This window comes from Eublepharis macularius, chromosome 1 (assembly GCF_028583425.1).
Source record: "Eublepharis macularius isolate TG4126 chromosome 1, MPM_Emac_v1.0, whole genome shotgun sequence".
NCBI classification, from domain to species: domain Eukaryota; kingdom Metazoa; phylum Chordata; class Lepidosauria; order Squamata; family Eublepharidae; genus Eublepharis; species Eublepharis macularius.
Window position 1 is genome coordinate 83,349,707 of NC_072790.1, and position 14,050 is coordinate 83,363,756.

Here is a 14,050-nt window from a genome sequence, read left to right on the forward strand (position 1 = left end):
GGGTTCAGGTGGGGATTTTGCCAAGCAGGGCATCTGACTGCCCACTGACGATCTAACTGGCTGAGTAGATTTTTAAAAATGTTGTTTCAGTGGCAGCCACCACCACATTGTTGGCTTTGTTCTCTCATTCTTCTTTCCCAGAGTGTTTTTAAAAATTACATTTCCCTCCCATGCACTTGGGCTTCATGTCTGTATGGCTCCACCTCCTGTAGCAGCCATTTTGTGGTCGGCTCTGTCTTCCATGGCAACCATTCTGTGGTTGTGCCCACCATCCCATGTCAGAATACCAAGGTGCCCATGGGCTCAAAAAGGTGGGGGCTCCTGCTTCACAGTGTCATAAATATCTCATAGTATCATTAATATCTTCAGTATCTATAGTACTGTTTTTACTCTTCTACAATCCCAAGACATTTTAGTTTACCTTCTTTATATTTTGAATTAAAAGGTTGAATTCAAAGCAACTGAACTCAGCACAGATACATATATTTAAAAGGAGCCAAAAAGGATAGTGCATGAGTTTTACAAATACTTTTATTACTGAAAAAAAAATCTCCTGATGCCTTCACTGATGATTTTTTGGAGATGGCCATCAAAGAGAACAAATGCTTTACATATTCAAGACATGTTCTCCTGAATTGGATTTATTTCCTTAACTGACATCATCTATATGCTACATAGCACTGATGTTATCACATTCTTCAAGTGACCTATGTCTGGCTCAGAAGTAGGAAAGAAAGCCTATCAACAATAAAAGACACCAAAAAGCAAACGATGGGAGAAGCAGCGTACAACTACAAGAAAGCTGAATATTTATACATTTAAAGAATTTTTCAGGAACTATTTTATCATTCCCGTAAAAGCAGTATTTTCACCCACCCACCTCCAATTAAAACAGCATTCATCACAGCCTGGCTTTTATTATACCCTATCTCCCAAAATAAAAAGTTAACAAAAAATCTGGATTTTTTTTTGGTAGGATTTTTGCTGAAATGTAGGATTTGGAGTTGATGGTGTAGAGACCATGCTACAAAAACCCTTCTTGCAGGATTTTCAGAATAATTTAAAAGGAAACCTAATAGGATTTTGCTTACAAATGCTGACAAAGAGGAAGTGATGCTTCATCTCAGCTACTCTAATAAATTTTCCAATAAGCCTTGCATATATTGGCAAAATGACAACCTGGGGATTTTTTATAAGCAGATAATTTGTGAAAACATATCAAGTTTACTATACTATATATATTTTTACATCAACCCCAGGTTGTTTTCTACATGCTCACCTCTCACATTATTTTTTTTAAAGCTGTATGACTGCCACTGACTTTTACTGATTCGAAGAGTTCCAAGATCCACTTTAAAAATTTAAGCTTAGATAGATGTTTTGCTTCACATAAAGCCAGCATCATAGTTATTTCAGGAAAGAGTCAGAATTATTTCAAATGAGAAAGTACCCAGGTACATACTTTCATCTATAATTCTGAGGCCTTTGCTGGATGAAGAAAGGAAAAATCCAGATGCGAAAGACTGTGATCTTTATTCTGGCCACGTGACAAGCTTGCTAAAGAGAAATCAGCTTTGCAGTTGGAACAGGGTTGTTTTCCCCCCTCCCCTTTTCATTGTCCTTACAAGCTTCACCCCGTTAAAGTGGTGAAGAATAAACCTTCTGAATTTACACCTACTCTCTTTGTGTTCATCTTCCTTGCAAACCAGTTCCAAAATGGGAAAAAGTCCTTACCCTTCAGGCTAATCGGTAGCTTAAGGGTAATTGGTATTAGAGAATCCTTCCATAAAGGAAGTGAGAGTGCTTTCCCATTTTTTTGTTAAGCTCTCTAGGAAAATCCAAGTTTCTCTGGGAAGACCTGGGAAGAAAAGAATGGGTTTCAAGGCTAAAAAGGGGATCACTTCAAGGAGAAAAGGCTGTAATAAAGATTTCCTCATAATTCAGCTTCCCTCTAAAATAACTCAATATTTTTTTTCAATTTTGAATGACAAAATAGAATGCCATTTCCAGTTTTAGGAACAAGCATCCACAGCCATGACAGACAGACGAACAGACAGACAAACACATACACATATATACTACATATAACCATTATGTAGCCAGCATATGACACGGACTTTTTAGAGCTGAGCCAAATGGTCTTCTTAGTTCCATTACTCAAAGAAGCCCTTTAAAGCTCTGACGAGTCTGACTGCCTCCCTCAATTTTTCCCTCTTTTAAATGCAAGCCTCAAGGTTACACAGACAAGCACAAGGATTACACAGCTCTCTTCACCTCAAGCATGAGAATGCATAGCTCCTTAGAACTCTAAAATAAGTGTTTACAGGTATTTTCCTGAGCACGGATCAGCTCACAGAACCTGGATAAAAAGTGGAGGAAAAACATTTCCAATTCTCCTGAGATTTCTGATGAAAAATTCCCTGTAACCAAACTTGCACACTTTGACACAAAAAGTGAAACTTTACCATTTACCATTCCTTTCAGCATCAGTGGTTATGAAGAAACTTTTGGTACATTATAATATAAATTTTCACCATTTTGAGAGAGAGCAGGCTCAGGAATCTTAAAGTCAACTTTGTCTTTTTCTGGGACTTGATTTATAAAATAAATGTCTTTTATATGGCAACCTGATTCCTAGCTTAGCAGGAAAGGACCCACAAACACGTAAACCAGCACTTCTCTGTTCCAAATTGCCTGTTTCCCATGCTGTTTCGCAGCTGAGAAGCAACCACAGGGCTTTTTATTACATATGTGTGTAACCGTTAGATCCAGAGAGTAGAGGAAGCATGTTTTAAGTGCGGGAATGTATAACCTTCCCTTGAAATTTATTACTGTTAATTGAATACCAAGAACTCTCATGCAGCCTCTATAAAAACAAACATTTTGACAACAGGATTTGTTTTAGTGGGGTCTCAGCTAAGGATGTGATAATTTTACTGTAAATCAATTTTATTAAACCAGCCTCTTCTCTGGATTAAAGATGCTTTGTACAAAATTTATACTCTCAACAACACTTGACAAAGGAGCAACAAGATCTGTACTAAGGAAACTGTTCTTAACAGTGCTTATCAACCATAGATTTCAAAGTCCTTCAAAATGCAGATGTTAGCACAAGGATGCTTTTGTCCAAGGAAATGAGATGGTGCTGCTTTTGGCCCTCTTATGCTATGGCACTCATTAGTCATTACTAGAGAACCACTGTGACTTTTAAAGCCATTATTCATTTACACTTAACTCTGATGTAAACATCTTTAAAATGCCCTTTTAATGATTCAGATTCCCTGCCATCTCAGTGCAGTTCAGGAGCTAACTCCCTGTGAGTGGAAAGGCCCCTCTTTAAGGTACTGTAAGAAAAATGGCTTCCTTCATTAATAAGTAGAAGAACAAAAATGGGTCTGGCTGCTAAGAAAAGACTCACAACATAAGCACAATATTCTATCAAGTAACAATGGATTCCCATGTATATATAACCAAGTGGAAATCTGCTCATTTACAGATCTCCATCAAGTGGTAGAGAGAATTTTATTGCTATCTTGCTTCCCAAGAATTCTGATTCGGTGCAGTTGTGTGGAAAATTCACTTGATGCAACACACAAATTCATTACAATGCTGTTACACGCACTGTGGTAAGTTACGATGTTGATAAATATGGCAGAGAATGTGACATTTAACAGTAACATAAAAGCTATAAACAATAAACATAAAAGATAAAGAAACACAACATTAAAAAACATACACAAACAATACATACAAACATAAAATAACAAAAAAACCTCTAAAACTAAACTACTAATCGAGTTCCGATTTTCTCCGCAACAAATATACATCATTTTCAAAGAATCACATTCTATGTTAAATGTAAGAGCCCTCTTTTTTCTATTGTTCCTGATTCTTAATCCATAAATCCAGATATCATCAAGTCATTATTATCTATGTCATGTAAAAAGTCTATAAACAGTTTCCATTCAGTCAAAAATGTAACTAATGTCTTTTCTCTAATCAGTGAAGTAAGTTTTGCCATTGACGCAAACTCCAAAACTTTTATCCACCATTCCTCCATTGTAGGCAATGTTGGAGTTTTCCATTTTTGTGCAGAGTACTCTTGTTGCCATGATCAAATATAAAAATATAAAATAAAAAATAAAATATATGATCAAATATAAACATCGTTTCTGGGAAAGGTGATTGAGCGGGCAGTGGTGGAACAGCTGCAGGTTTTCCTGGAAGAGACCTCTGTCCTGGACCCATACCAGTCCGGTTTCCGTCCAGGGCCATGGGATGGAGACAGTGTTGGTTGCCCTCACGGATGTCCTCCGTAGGCACCTGGATCGTGGCAGGTCAGCGCTGCTGATTTTGTTAGATCTTTCAGCGGCGTTTGACAGGTTCGACTATGAGTTGTTGGCCCACTGCCTCGCCGACATGGGGATTCGAGGGATGGCCTTGAAGTGGCTTGTTTCTTTTCTCCTTGGTTGGGGACAGAGGGTGGTGCTGGGGGAGAGGTTATCCCCACATGCCAGCCTTTGGAGTGTGATGTCCCTCAGGGGGCGATACTCTCTCCCCTGTTGTTCAATCTTTATATGCACCCCCTCACCCAGCTGGTGTGGAGGTTTGGACTGGGTTGTCATCAAAATGCGGATGACACCCAGTTGTATCTGCTGATGGACGATCGACCTGACTCTGCCCCTGATGCCCTGTTGAGAGCTTTGGAGGCCGTGTCTGGATGGGTGGCACAGAGCAGGCTGAAGTTGAATCCTGCAAAGATGGAGGTCCTGTACTTCGGCCGTGGGCTGTCGGAGGACGGGATCCATCTCCCAGCCTTTGGGGGGGCACTACTTGTACCTGTACCATTGGTCAGGAGTTTGAGTGTGATCCTGGATTCCTCCTTATCTATGGAGGCCCATATTGCGACGGTTGCCCGGGGTGCTTTTTTCCATCTTTGGCAGGCCAGGCAGCTAGCTCCCTATCTCTTGGCCCAGGACCGAACGACAGTAATCCATGCAACGGTCACCTCCAGGTTGGATTACTGTAACTCGCTCTACACAGGGCTGCCCTTGAGTTTGAGACTACAGCAGATCCAGAATGCTACTGCACATGTTTTGACAGGTGTTCCTTATAGGACACACATTACACCCATTCTGCAGCAGCTCCACTGTCTCCCCGTGGAATTCTGGATTCGGTTCAAGGTGCTGGTTTTGACCTATAAAGCCCTAAACGGACTGGGACCAGCATACCTAAGGGACCGCCTCTCCCCGTATGTGCCCTGGAGAATGCTCCGATCAGCTGGAAAACATCTGCTGGTGGTCCCTGGCCCCAGGGAGGCTCGGTTGGCCTCAACCAGGGCCACGGCCTTTTTGGTCCTGGCCCCAACCTGGTGGAACTCTCTGTCTGAGGACACCTGGGCCCATCAGGATCTTCTATCATTTCGGCAGACCTGCAAGACGGAGAAGTTCCACCAGGTGTATGGTTGAGGCCAGCATGTGATCCTCACTGAGCCTCCCACCAGCCTCTCACTAAGTGTGGGGTTATACAGTGTCCACTGGCTGGCTGCCCAACATATGGGTATAGCACGGGGCTATGTAGTGCCCATTCGTTAGCTGACCCACATATGGGTTGCAGTATATTATCTGTCCGCTTCCCTCCCCCTGTATGCTGATGGGCAGGAATCTGGAATTGACACCATCTTGGGACAGTTATTATCTGTTTCAACAGGTTAACCATTTAGTTGGACTCTTCTCTTCTAAAATGAACTTCTTGCGATGATAACCAGAGAGGTATTTTGGAACAAAACCTTCGTTTGTATTTATTCCATTCTCTCAAAATGGCATGTTTTACAAAATGATGATTAAACTCTGTATTGTCCTTACTTTTGTCATACCATAGATACCCATGCCACCCAAATCTTAAGTTGTACCCTTCAAGGTTCAATAATCTTCTACAGGATGCAAAGGAAAGAGGACGTTTGGGTCTATCAGATTTGAGATTATATTTTGCGGCTGTCTGGTTTGAATGAAGGAATGGATTTTGATCAATGGTCAAGTTAACATTAAAAATATACAAAAATTTCATAAATTTATTAAAAAGTGTATATACAAACTACAATTAAAAATATTTAAAATTTTTAAAAACTTTAAAAGGTAACCATATAAAATACATGAGATTAAAATATTACATACATAAAAATGGATGACCCAATGATCAATAACAAAAACATCCAAATAAATAGTAAAACATATACAATAGATGGACTTTGTAGGACTAAATAGACCACAATGGGTGGACTATATACAACTAAACAAACCATATGCGTTTTGGCCCCTACAGGCCTTCCTCAGTGGTTAATATTATAATATATACAGCCCCATACATCCAAGAGTTAATATTAGCAATAATAAATATATTCAAAGTAAAAGCCAGGTATAGCTGTTTGCAACTGCCAAAAAAGAAGAGAATACAAAATTATAATACATTCAAAACCTGTAGGCATATTTTGTAAAATTTATGAGTTAAAATTTAAACTATTATTACCTACTGGTGTGTGGTTGAGATTTATATCAAAAACTATGAATGCACTGGTATCTTTACCTACACATTTGGCTTTTGTACCCAATGTTATTCTGAAAAGAAATATACATCTATTAGTATAAAACATATATAAATAAAAGTAAATTTTTTTTAACTGATATAATTTTTTTAAATTATTTTTTCTAATCAACTATTACATATGACCAACAGTTTAGGTATTTCACTGCCTTTTAGATAATATATGGATATGTTTTGTAGCTGGTATTTTAAACGTACAAATCCTGGCATAAACTGTGAATAAAGGGACCATAGGTGGAGAGGACATACCTGCATAGCCCAGTCTATTTTCTACTGAAAACCCAAGCCAAACTATAGAACCTGAAAACATCACAAGCTGTCAGTGCTGTGGCCTGATATGCGAGGAACCACAGTTCAGTGGAAGAACACCTGCTTTGCATGCAGAAGATTCCAGCTTCAATCTCATGCATTTCTAGTTAAAGCCTTGCCCAAAGGCATTGGGAAAGAACCTTGAACACCATGATCTGTAAGCTAGCCTGTCGTCAGGTTCATATGGTCATGTGACTACACTTTATAGCTACTGTGGTAACATTCCTTTCCCTGAGGAAACCTTCCTGCTCTTGTGTATAGTGTTTTGAATTTCATTTTCAAAAAGCAAATCCTTACATTCTTAAGAGCAACAAATGTGCTTTTCTGCTTCTGTTAATCCCATAGCTTGATTTAGTTTTTGTAACTTGTACAAGGAAGGAATATCTAGTACTATGGCATATAATGGAAGGGCCGCACACATACCTAGATATCTGAATACTTTAATTACTTCACACCCATTGCTTAAATGAAGACTGTGCCTTTCTGAAAACTTTGTGTAATGCTTGGTTTTACCCAATTTCAGCCACACACACCCTCATTACACAACTGTAGAAACCTGAAGAAGAAAGCCTCTCCCCACAAATGACAAAAATTACTGGTGTCAAAGCCCTCACTTCTAATACATTATATAATGGTATTTAAGACTCGCTGCTAGAGATGGGCACGAACAGCAATACGAACAAAAAAAAGCCACGAACAGCCCAATCTGCTGTTCGCAAACAAGCTGTTCGTGAGGCCCCATTCTAAATTAACAGGTGGTTGTTGCAAGCCTCGTTCGTTGCTGTTCATCAAGCCAGACAGTCTGGCACCTGCTATCAATTCCCTTGGCAACCGGAGGCAGGGATTGTCTAAACTCTGTCTGAACTCCTGCTGTTGCCCTGGAAACCCCAACCTATGCCCAATTTAGCTTGATAGGTCTTCCCTTCAAGTGTGGAGCTCCAAATTTGTTACAAGGGAGCAAAGAGCGGGGGGAGGGGGGCTCCCAGCTCCGTCTTAGTTTGCAGACAGTGGAGAGGGAGAGAGTTGCTGTTGGCATTTTGATAAAGTGCATTGGAGCTTGAATTTTCTTTGTGTGTGGTGGGATAGGGATCTACCCCTTCAAGTTCCAGGGCTGCTGCCAGGCTCTGGGCCAAGCTATTATTTATTATTGGTACCTTTCCTGGTGCCTGCTCAGGTCAGGTTTCTGGGAATGGTGCAGTAGAGATCTTGACTTGGATGACGGCTGGAGGAGAGTCTGCTGGCTCCCACGAACATCCAACCACAAACATGTTCATGAACAAGGCCATGTTCGTGGTTATTCGTGAGTCCCTGTTCGTGGATGGCAATGAACAACAAACATCATGTTCGGGGTTTTTTTTGCTGTTCATGCCCGTCTCTACTCATTGAACTGCAATTTACCACAGCCTAGATTTGCACAGTACAGATTCAAGGGCAAGAGCCACAGGACCAGTCACTTCTAGCTCCTGGAAAATTCAAAAATCACATCCATTACAGATTTAGAACTTGTTGAGCCAAATTGGCTGTCCTCTGTGCTTCTCTCTTGCTTCATCCCTATTTTTCTGGCATACCACACTCATAAACTAGCTTTGTACCAGTAACATCTTTTCAGCACAGATGTTGCAAGCTAAAGCCTAAATCAAACGCAACAAAGCACAGTAAAGTCACAAGAATATAGACAAGCCCTTATACTCTTGTCCTCAAGGCATGTTGTTGGATCAGACTTACACTGATGGGAGTACATTAAGGACTGGGCTGTACTTCAATGCTAGGAATGTGAAGCGTGTATTAAAGAAGAACAAAAAATTTATGACCTCAAATGTAGTAACATCCTGTCTTTGCTAATACTTCCAACAAGTTCTATCAAAGGCTGTAACTGAATCAGACAGGCACTGCAGGCAGTGAAATCACTCATTAGGAATTCATTCTTTAATCCAAAAATATGATGTGCCAGACAGTTCCAACTTAGTTTCTATATAGCAAGAGGACCAAGCAAGCTCCATGAAGAGCAATCTATAAGACTCCTAAATTCCAATGTATTTGAGACTACTGAAAACCAATGCAACACATTTGCAGTCTGTTCTCTTTATGATTCAAAGTATTATTTTGTTTCTCTCTGCCTACTATTCACAAAGTATTTCTACATTTCAGTTTGAGTCATCAATTTAACATGCATCCTAACCAGAATGACTAAGAATGGGAACTGATCATACTTTGCACTTTGACTCAGACGTTTCTTTTAAACGATAATACAAAAAATTCAGATATGAATTTCTGTATTTAATGTGAGGGGTGTATTCTTCATGTACTTAATACTGACATCAAGTGGGTCAGATTCGTTTTATTACATGAATCAAGGGTAGTACAGTTATCTTTGCTATTGCCACTTTTCTGACAGAGCAACAATGTACGTTAACTTCTATAACCAAGTGAAAAATATTCCTAAAAAGAGCATCATGCGAAACTGAAATTCGGAAACTGCCATCATGCTTAGCATTTGAGTCATCCATTACTTCTACCCGCTAATAGATTGACACTGCATCAGTCAGGAAGGCTGATTTGGATTCGATTTTGGTTTTTGTCTTTTTTTGCGGTTTTGTTACTGTTTCAAAAATGTATCAGTATACACAAAGTTTAAAATTGAACAATTTGATTGTGAAAAATATCTGAGGCAGATTTTTGTTTTTTTTTCTAGCAAAAACCCATTCTGAATCATATTTTAAAATGCATTTGAAAGAGACAGCAAGTGTTAACTCTAATTTTTTTTTAAATGCTGTGACTAAGTCTGACTTTCCAGGGAAAGTTAGCTAAGAGGAAGTGCTGTCTCACCGTCCCTCACAAGTTTCCTTCAGAGGCTTCACACTGAGAAGATAAACAGTCATCTAAAACCCTACAACGAAAACTCCTTCTGCTAGCAATAGGTGGGGATTCAAAGAGATATTTTAGAGGAAGCAGTGACAGATTTTTATTCTAGTTACTGTAGGTAGTATAGGTACTATACTTTAGTCAAAAGCATCACTCATCTCCAAATGTAGTTTATGAACAGTGGCAGGATTCATATGTAATGCCAGATCATAGTGTTTATTTGCATTGTATTTGCATGCGCCCTCCTCTACCTTTGAATGGCCACGGTAAATTAGTGATTTTCGCTTTAGTAAAACCATAATTTGCTGTTACTTGAGTGGTTAGAGTGTTGGATCTGGGAGAACCCAGGTTTATTCAAACCTCCAATCTGCCATGGACGCTTGCTGAGTAGACTTCCGACCAGTCGCACACATACAGCCTAACTACCTCACAGGGTTGTTGTTGAGGATAAAATGGAAGAGAGGAGAAGAGTGCAAGTAGCTTTGAGTTGCCACTGGGGAGAAAAATGGGGAATAAATAAATATGTGATCTACCAAAACACAGCTTTTGCATCACTCCCTAAAATTTTGCATTACTCCCTAAAATTGCATACTCTGAACAAACTATGCCTTTTTTTCTGAATAAACCAAAATTTCAAGCCAGCTAGGCATTTGATGGTTTAATGAGATCACCATGGCCCCAATCCGCATAAGGATCTGTCCACTTAAATGAGAAATACCTTTATTTGGGCCAACCAAATTTGCACAAAACATTGTGCAAGCTTTTGAGCTCAGCAGAACTCTAATAAAACTTTCAGGTTTTATTATGTACCAATGGATTAATGGTGTTCAAAGCATATGTTGACATCCCAGCACTGACAGAGGCTAAATATGCAAAATCTGAACTGAAATTTAGCGGCTGCTACAGTTCCTGTCGCTTGTTTTGCAAAATCTCTTAAAGAGTGAAAACAGAGTGGGGCAGAAGAACATTTGAAATTAAAACAAGAAATAAAAGATTTTTAAAAAATACATGGAATTAACTTTTAAAACATGATGCTATAGATCCTAACTTAGTGGTGGTAGAAAGTACCATCAAGTCACAACTGACTTATGGAGACTCCATAAGGTTTTCAAGGCAAGAGACGTTCTGAGGTGGTTTGCCATTGCTTGCCTCTGCACAGCGACCCTGGTATCTGAAGAAGTGAGCTATGACTCACAAAAGCTCATACCGTACCACAAATTTTGTTAGTCTTATAGGTGCTACTGGACTCTTGCTCTTTTCTACTGCTACAGACAGTCTAACACGGCTATCCTTATTGACCTGGTCTTCCTTGGTGGTCTTCAATCCAATTACTAACCGGGGTGGACCCTGCTTAGCTTCTGAGATCTGATGAGATTGGGCTAGCCTGAGCCATCCACATCAGATCCTGACCTATGCAAGGAAAATAAAACATAAGCACAGGCTCCTTCCCTGGTTCCCTAAAACGTGTAATTACAGTATTTCAAAGAATTCTGCTTTCATAAAGCTGATGCTAATTGTTCTGAGAACAATTTATTTCTTTTAATGTTCATCGATAAAATTTCTTGAAAACACTCATAGCTACAGTCGCCCCAGCATCACATGACTCATGAGAAGCATTTTATTCCTTTGAGTAAGAATTTGGAGTTTGGGGACTCTTCTAAATACGTCTCTCCTGGCAAACTGGCATGGGAGAAGGTGGAATACATTACAGCAATTGTAATGCAAGAGTCACTACTCTTGAGCACAAATTCTACTACAATGCAGCTATTAAGACAACAGATGGTAACCCTACATGTCTTCTCCCCTGTGAAAACAGTAGCAGGGTGAAATTTTTCTACCACCAGCTATGACTTTTACAAAGTACAACAGGGAAAAGAATCTACAACTAGTAATGATCACTAGAAGAAATATGAGCATGTATTGGACATGATAAACATGATAAAGAAGAAAAACAGCCAGCATAACAGGTTTGTATTTTTCATCTCTACACAAGACACCTCAAAACTGCTCAGGAGATGCAGAGTACAAATATGCAGAATTAGTCACCTAAGCCAACTGGAATCAAATGAGTTTAGATTGAAGTATCTCTGGATGTGATTGCACTCTTAAATACCAGAAAAGTAGTCTGTACATGTTACTGAATATTTAGATATGAAAGAGTGTCACGCCTAATGGTTTTGATTGATTGATTGTAGTTTGCAAGTACTAGAATTACAGAAGAATATTATAGTGATGATAGACTTATTTCTTTAAGGACAGTCATCTATACATGGGACACATTTAAAAATATGTGCAACCAGTGCTGTATACCAGAGACTTGACCAACTGATAACTAAACGTTATGAGAGACAGAGAGAGAGCATACACTGTACAAACTACACTGCTGAAATAGGGCTAAAATTTATAGTAACATGTTTTATTACTTTCTTGAGCATAGCACACAAGCACAGACTGACTATAACCCAGAATTCTCTAATCACCAACCCAAGATTCTTCTACCTTGCACATGAATGAAAATCTCGAAGAGCTTGTAAATAAGGAACACACTTTGTATTTTATCTGGAACTTGTGTACTATTTTGTGATGATGATGATCCAAAGTACTGTTGCTCTAAAACTTTCCAGGGCATTCTGAAGAAGTTAGATGTATAAAACACTAATATAATGCAGTCATTCCAGAAAGTTAGAGGTGGTGATGGAGGGAATCTGAATAAAATTATGAAAAAGCAACTGGCTAGAATTGTGGCACATTTATTTGTTTTTAATGTTTATATCCTGATTTTCTTCCATTGTGGAATGCCAGGCATCATACATAGGATTTCTAGGACATCTTCAGCCAAGACCCACATCTGCTTCGCTTTAGCAGATTGTGACTTCTAACCATACCCTAGTACTCTTCTTAAGCAGTAAACAAATTCATAAGAACAAATTCCTTATAGAGTATGTGCCCCTCACGATGCGATAATATTATAATAATCTGATGGGAGGGGAGGGGAAATAATTGAGCAAATAACAGTCTACTGAAAGTGCAAAATCTTACTATTTTTAAAGATTTTTGTTCAAAAAACATTACTTTAAAGTTATGTAACTTAACTATTGCTTATTTCCGTCATTTATGCTGTTTCCCTTTCCTTAGATTAATGTTCTTCATACAGGCCTAGCACTGGTAGAACTTGTACCTAATAGACTTTACCTGGATTTTACAGAAGATGTCACGTTACACATTTAATGGGAATTGCAACAAATCTGATAACCTGCTGCATTTCAGTATTCTTCCACATGAGGATTTCTCCTATGTGGAACACAGCATACAACCACATTTTGGGGGAGTTTCCACACAACGTTGTGATCCTTCAGAATACAACTTGTAGAGCTCCTGGGGCTTTTAACTTTGAGTCTGAAGAAAATTTTCTTTGCTCTCACTAAAAGGAGGAAGTGGGGGGGGGGGCACTCTGGTCTAATGAGATGTTCTGCTCACAACCAACCTAGGGAGGGATGGTGGAGGTGCTGAGCTTCACTGTCAAAATGGAGCTTGGTTCTGTATTATCCCACAAGCAATATTTAACTTCAAAGCAACTTTTCAAGATGAGGGCGTTAGTTAAAAGGAAAGCCACACTAATAGAAGCTCAGCTCACATGTATTTCCCACTGACTAGGAAGGGTAGAAACAATGTCAAGAAGAAGCTGGTATGGTTAACAAGTGGAGTCAAGGAAGCCAAAAAAAGCAGGAACATTTCTAAACTCCAACTCAAATAAGGAACATTGCAGGGACCACAAACTTTGCCAAAGAACAGAGAGTGGTGTGGCAAGGAAAAAAAATGGAATTTAAGAGCACATTGCAAGAAGCTTCAGGATGAACAGGAACTTCTTTAAATACATCAGCAGGTGAAGAATAGCAAGCGAAGCCACTGGATCATTAGATGACAAAGGTGTGAAAAGATTACTGAAGAAGGAAAGGGCAACCACATATAAACTGCCTTCACATAGAATATTAGGCAGATACCTACCACCGAAACAAATCTTCTCAGGGACAGTGTTAGAAGAAGTGAGTCAAGCAGAGGTGTCTGAAGATGATGATCTAGTTGGTTTATTAGCCACAGTTTGTACCAACTACTACTGTTTGTTGAGTACCAAGTGTGATGGCAGATTCCTTTTAACCTCCCCCCACCCTTTCCTATCACTACCCTTAATGGTTGTGGCCAATTTGTATTTCCCAGTCGTGAAGGCAGGGACTATAAATCTGGAGCCTGGACAAATTAGGGGAGCTGATCTTTATCAACC

At 39.4% G+C, this 14,050-nt stretch overlaps 1 protein-coding gene across 1 annotated transcript in view; it reads right to left on the reverse strand.

Moving 5' to 3' along the window:
* BACH2 (BTB domain and CNC homolog 2) overlaps nucleotides 1-14,050 on the reverse strand; it is a 216,850-nt gene that overhangs the window by 102,726 nt on the left and 100,074 nt on the right. The window lies entirely within an intron of this gene.